Raw genomic sequence first — 7,159 nt, 5'->3', positions numbered from 1 at the left:
TATACAGCCTGGGGGACACAGTTCAAATTTCTTCTACTGTTGGTAGTCTTGACCCAGGGGCGCTGTTCCTGGCTTGGGCATTTAAGCTCCCTTCCAGGGGTGCTCTTGCTCTAGCCTGGCCAGCTGAGTGTGTTCCACGGGCTGGTGGAGCTCTTAAACAGTTCCCAGTTTTAGTGGGTCCTGTGGTCCGGGTGCTGGGGTAGGGAGTCTAGGTCAGGGTCTGGGGATTCCCTCCAGCTCTGGTCTCCCTTGAGGGATACACTTCCCCTGTGGGGTACTCACCCTGGAGCTGGTTGTTTCTGTGTGGTGTAGGTCGTCAGTTGTTGTTGCAATCCGGGCTGGGTTGGGCGGTGGTGGCTCTGTGTGATTCTTTTCTGTCTCTGCCTCTGTCGAAGCTGTCGGGTCAAGAGTGTCCACCTCAGGCAGCTTCTTCTCGGTACCTCTGGGGCCCGAGTGACCCCGCCGGGTCGTTGCGATCGTGATCCGGCGGGCGGGTGGTTTGCAGACAGGACCCTTTGTCGCACTGCTGGCGCCGAGCGGCTTTGGCGGGATGGGACCTCTCTGCTCGGGTGGAGAGTGAGGGGTGGGGGTGGGATCCTCGTGGAGACTCCCGGCTGGTAGGTTTCTCTGTTCCTGGCGATCTGCTGTTCTGCAAACCAGTACCTGATGTTCTGAAAGTGGCCCCCTGTGTCTCTGCTGTGTCTCTGGGGCTCCCCCAGCCCCCGCCGGGGCCGGCTGGCCGGAGGCTTGGCGCACTGCCGCGCGGCCAGTAAAGGTTGGGGGAGGGGTCTTCGCTTTTCTCTGTTTTGAAATTCTTCTTTTTCTCTCCTTCTTTTTTTGTTATTCTCCGCCTCTGGTTTTTCTCTGAGTGTTCCTCTTTTAGTTGTTGTAGGTCTCTTGGGGAGATTAAGCGTTGGAACTCGAGCTCTCTTTTTGGTTGGAGAGAGCTGTGGCGTTTCCCTACTGCCCCGTCGCCATCTTGGTCCCCCCTCCTGATTTATTCACTTTTAAAGAGTTGATACACAGGTATACAAACACATATTCACAGTATTAGGTAGTTTCCCCCTATTGCTAACTGCAACCAGGGACAGCACAAAGAGATACTGGAGCCAAAGAAACGAGAAAGGAGACAGGATTGAAGAGTTGGGAACCACGGGATCCAGTGCTCACTGGCTTCTGAACCTCGAGCTCCCATAAGCGAGTTTATTCAAGGTGAGCTGGGAGGGGTCTACTTTAGTGAAATGCAGATGTCATAGACTTAGGAAAGCTTTGTATATAGAGAATGCTCTGATTCTGCCTTAATTAATTCCCTAAATGGCTTGGATCACCAGCCTCTGAGTAGCATCTAAGTATAACCTATATGAAAGGTTAAAGCCTATCTTCCCTAGATGGAAAAGTTCTGCTGATAGCTGAGTATGTCCATTTAAGGTCTGGCATCTTGTCTTCATGGTGTGGGGGAGGGTGGTGCCCCTCCCCTTTTCAAGTGATAGGTATGCCTGGATCCCTGGGGACAGGGGCGGGCACTTGGCTGATAAGTTACTGAACCTGTCAGTCCAGTGCCTGGGACTGGGATTGTCCTGTCACCTGGCTCCCTGGCCTGACCCTACTTAGGCACAGAACAGCATAGGTGCCAGATGCCAAGCCATGTGTCTCTATGATTCTGTCCTGTGTCCTGTCTTCTGGCTCATCCTTAGTCATCATGGCATCACAATTCAGCTCTCCATTGGAGCTTAATTGGTTTGTTGGTATGGTTTTTGTTCTTCCTTTTCTCTCTGGCCTGTTTCCTAAACTTGTTATGTGTATTTGGGAACTGAAGGCTTTTGTAGAAACTGGCTGGATTCAGCCTGCTAACTATGTAATAAAGACTCCAAAATTCCATCTACCAAAATGTAGATTCTTGGATAATTACCTTACAACAGTTACAATCATTAATATAAGACATAATTTGTGTACATAGCAATAACTAACTCCCTATAGCTAGGGAGCAATGAGAAGTGGTGACCATACACAAACATTCATCTAATTCTATTGTGTCTTGTGTCATAGGGGCCAACCAACTGTGACTCAGACACCATTGGGTCCAGTTAGTTGTAACTTAAACATTTATCTTGCCTTGTCTATTTTGTCCTTTCTGAGTACTGAGAGGGTAGCGTTCCAACCTCTTAACCCTTTCCTGGTCTCACAGCTCAGCTCCAGCTCCAGAGTTCCCTATAACCCCCCCTCCCCAACACTACCATTTTTAATTGAATTGGTAACCTATTCTACTTAACTTCTTATTATGGGTAGGAAATATCTATAATTCAATTTTTTATTGTCTGAGCAGTTCTGAGTGTTATAAGAAAATAGCAGTTTGCTTCAGTGCCTGACACACAGAGGGTGCTTTGAGTTTATGGTGGTTTTTTCCTCTGTGTTCAGTGTTGGAGGTTGATCCAGAACCTCTTTCATGCTAGGTATGTAAATGGTCTATCACTGAGTTTGACTCACAGACCATGTTCCTTCATGCACACATAGATGTTAATGAATAATAATATTTCAATTGTTGTAATGAGTATTTGGGGTTTGAAGAGACTTGGATGGTGTCAATGTCTTAAGAAGTCTCACAGAAATCAGTGAAAATTTCAATAAAGCATGATGTTGAGTTCGGGTCAAGGGCAGAAGTCAGTTCCTCATGCCCATCACACTCAGCCCAGCTCACAGGACCTCATGGAATTTATCTTTGAAAATTTCTAATTTGAAAATTTTTTTTTGTTTGGGTTTTTTTTAACTGTATTTTTTTTGTCTTTTCTTTTTTGGTACTGGGGATCGAACCCAGGACGTTGCACTTGCTAGGCAAGCGCTTTGCCACTGAGCTACATCCCAGCCCTCTAATTTGAAAATTTTTAATTCTGATCAGACACTGGTGGCTTACACCTGTAATCCTAGTTACTCAACAGGCTGAGATCTAAGAACTGTGGTTCAAAGTCAGAAGTGAAGCTGTGGTTCAAGTGGTAGATCGCTACCATTGAGCAAAAGATGCTCAGGGATAGCACCGAGGCCTTGAGTTCAAGCCCCAGGACCAGCAAAGATATTCTAGTTCTGCTTTCACCTTACAGATTCCTATTATTATGTCCCCAATGGTGTGTCCCTTCCTTTGAAAGATTCCTAAGGATTCATATCCTTAAAGTTTGTCTCAAGTGTGATGATATTTAGAGGTGATGGAATTTTTAGAGGCAGGGCATCATGAAGGCAATTAGGTCATTGAGGGGGTTCACATTTGAAGGGGATTTTCTGTAGTTCTCACAGGATTACAGTTAGTCCACTGAGAGCCAGTTGTTATGAATATAGCAATAGAAGCCCCTCTCTGGTCAGTGAGTTCTTGTTGTTCTCCAGTGATCTTTCCCTCTGCTTCTTTCTCTCAATCTGTGGCACTCATCACCACAATGCCCTCCCCACTGTCCAAACCAACAAACTCTCCTCTAGTCTAGGAATTTGAATCTCCATAACTGTAAACTAAATAAGCATCATTTCTTTTTAAGCACTCAATTTGAGGTATTTGGTAATACCAAAAAAAGGGACTAACAATATATACAACATCATGACATGATTTTTTCAGGACATCATAAACTTACTACTACTGTGAGAGTCATCCTCAATTGGTTGCACTCTCTTTTTTACCTGACAGTCTCTCCTAACTCATGGTGAGGTCCCTAGGGGCTGAGACCACATACGTGCTGATCATTTCTCTAGAGAGGTTACATCAGTACATTCATACAAGTGTGAAGAAAGGACTATGAGAGCTAGAGATTACATGTTCTTTGGATGGACACAAAACATGAATGGAGATAATTCATCTACATCAATTTCCTGTTCATACATCCAGTTAGCCTCAGTGAGCAAGCCTAGCAAAACATACTTGAAATTTACTACTGGAAGTTTTCTTCATATCACATTTTCTCTCTGTCTCTGTCTCTGTCTGTCTCTCTGTCTCTCTGTCTCTCCTCAATGTTGCACGCTAGTCTCTTTATTACCAAGACCAATCTCAAATTTTGGGTCAAACAGTTTTCCTATCTCTTCCAATAAACTGTCTGAGACTACAGACATGTGTCACTATAGTTGGTGAGAATCTTTTCTTAGGGTAGTAAATAAGCCCATATTTGATTTGAAGGATTGTTTTAAATAGATACACAGAATGAAACAGGTCTGTTTATTTTTTCTCTTTGACACTATTCATCCTGGTTATGATTCCTGGCATGCTTATTAAAGGAGAAAGAATCTGAACAATTGAGTCATATCTCGTAGACTGAGAAGCAAGCATAACACATCCATATTGAATTTCTAAAGTGTTACAAAGCAGTGTGGCGTCCACCAGAGGGTGATGCTCTGATTCTGCCATCACCTTATACACAGTGACCTGTGAAGACTGCCTTTAGTTTTTCATAAACTACAGTTAGAATTTGCCATAGTCCAGAGCATCTTCAGTAGATGGGAGGATGTAGAGGAAAAGACAGAAATGACACAAGTCCTGCCTCTTTCTCCTATTTCCTTACTCATGTCTCCAGGGTATACAAAGTCCAGGGCCTAGAATGCATCCCATCCACAATGGCCTGTGACTAACACAAGATGCATAGATCATGGTTTCTCTTAGAACACAACTGGGAGGGAGAACATCTCATCCTGTAAAAAGGAAAGGATTAGAGGGGATGTAGGATTGTGATAACTGATTTACAGATGAGGATGCAAACTGAGGCTTGGAAAAGTTTCTTATATTCTGTTCTCAAAGAAGCCTTTCTAGAAGAGATGACCTGTGCTGTAGTCCCTGCTCCTTAGGAGACTGAGGCAGGAAAACTGCTTGATCCCAGGACTTGGAGGACAGCATGAGCAAAACAGCCAAAGCTGATTTTGAAAAACAAGAATAGGAGCCTTTTGTCTCCACAATGTCCTATATTTTGCCTATTTACAATGTGGTACAGGTTGAGGGTTTCTCTCTCATCTAAAACATGGACATGATAAGGGCAAAAAAGTTCTTTCTTCATTGATCTATCCTATTATGGAGAAATTAAGGTAACATGATTTTTAAATAAGAAACAGCAGAAGAAAGAAGAGATATCTGTTTCATCTACCTGAGTGTTGTTCCATTATCAGCTTGGAGAAATGCAAACAGTCATGTCTGGGAAGACAGAAGACACAGCAGGTATTGTCTGATGAATATTTTGGGAGGAAGAGTATGCATTATCCTGTGGACTCCTAGCCTGTTCCTCCTTCACCCTGTCATTCAATTGCTCTAACTCTGCTTTTAAGTGTCCAAAATAGTACTTGATAAACGTACATGAAAGTGTCTAGCATTGAATGATACCCTGACCTCCACCTCTCTCAGTGCACTGACCTCTGAATGGCAATAATGTAGCCAATTCTTTTTGTGTGTGCTGGTCCTGAAGCATGCATTAAGCCCTGGGTTCGATTCCTCAGCACCACATAAGCAAAAAGAAAAAAAGCCGGAAGTGGTGCTGTGGCTCAAGTGGTAGAGTGCTAGCCTTGAGCTGAAGAGCTGAGGGACAGCGCCCAGACCCAGAGTTCAGTCCCCACTACCGGAACCCCCTCCCCCCAAAAAAAACCCAACTTTACAGTCTTTTCTGACCAAGTTGGTTTCAAACCCAGTTCCTTAAATCTCAGCCTCCTGCATAGATAGAATTATAGGCATGTATTGTGCTTCACAGAAATAGAGTGTAAATACTAATGGTTCTGAATAGCCAAAACTTCAGAAAAAATGCCTTGCTGGAAGTATCACAGCTCCAAGTTTCAAATGATATTATAGAGCCATAATACCCCAAAACAGCCTGGTCCTGACATAGAAGCAGACCTTAAAACCAGAGAAACAGTCAAGAAAAACCAGAAATGAAACTACACACCTACAGTCATTGGATTTTTTTTACAAAGAAATTTTAGGTTAGAAAAAAAATTAGAATAAAAGATAGCCTCTTCAACAAATAATGCTGGGATTACTATATATATATGTGTGTATGTGTGTGTGTGTGTGTGTGTGTGTGTGTGTGTGTGTGTGTGTGTGTGTGTGAAAGACTAAAAAATGTATGCTTTTCTTACAACCTGTACTATTATTAAAATAAAGTAGATCAAAGACCTAGAGATGTAAGAAAGGCCTGAAACCGTGCAGCTACTACAGGAAAGAGTCGGAGAAAACACTAGAAATTATTTGCATAGGCAGGGGCTTCCTGAATAGAATTTAAGTGGTTCAACTATCAGGAAACATGTTGACAAATGGAATGGTATCAAGCTAAAGTACTTCTTCATATTCAAGCTGAAAAGACAACCTACTTAAAAGGAGCAAGTCTTTTCTATCTGTACATCTGACAAGAGACTACAAATAAGAATATAGAGGAAGATTAAAATTTAATCCTCTGCAAAGTATTAATAATCAAATTAATTAATGAAAAGTAAACAGTTTTCAGAAAAATAGTTACAAATGGCTAATGAATATATGAAGATATACACAAAATTCCAGGGTACAAAGGAAATGCAAATCAAAAAGTGCTGAGAATCCACTTCACTCCAGTAAGATTGAACAACATCAAGAATATTGAAACACCCAGATGCCCCTCAGTAGACGAATGGATCAAGAAAATGTGGTATATATACACAATGGAATTCTATGCCTCCATCAGAAAGAATGACATTGCCCCATTTGTTAGGAAATGGAAAGACTTGGAAAAAATTATATTAAGTGAAGTAAGCCAAGCCCAAAGAAACATAGGTCCCATGATTTCCCTTATTTGCAATATCTAGTGTATGTATGAGCCAAGCAGAAAAGGTCAGATAAGGTGATGTTAGGAAAATGAACCCTAAGATATGTATTTTAAATGTTTTTTTCTTTCATGCATTTGTTTCTAACACAATTATAAGATTATTTCTTTGTTGCTTTGTATGTCCCTCCCCCACAGTATAACACCTGCTTTCACTGTATTTGATGTCAGTATAATTTGTGGAGGGGAAGGGGAACAAGTCGTTTAAATAAGGATACAGGTGGACCTGTTGCAACAATGAGAAGTACAAGTTGTCATGTCGAAAATGAACTTTACAACTTGGGGGGGGGACTGGGTGGGAGGGGAGGGAGGATGGGAAGGGATGGGAAGGGAAAATAAAGGAGGAGGCTACAATGCTTGATAAG

The sequence above is a fragment of the Dipodomys merriami genome, unplaced genomic scaffold (genome assembly GCF_024711535.1).
Source record: "Dipodomys merriami isolate MVZ:Mamm:240054 unplaced genomic scaffold, mDipMer1.0.p SCAF_3, whole genome shotgun sequence".
NCBI lineage: Eukaryota > Metazoa > Chordata > Mammalia > Rodentia > Heteromyidae > Dipodomys > Dipodomys merriami.
This window is presented reverse-complemented; position numbering follows the sequence as displayed.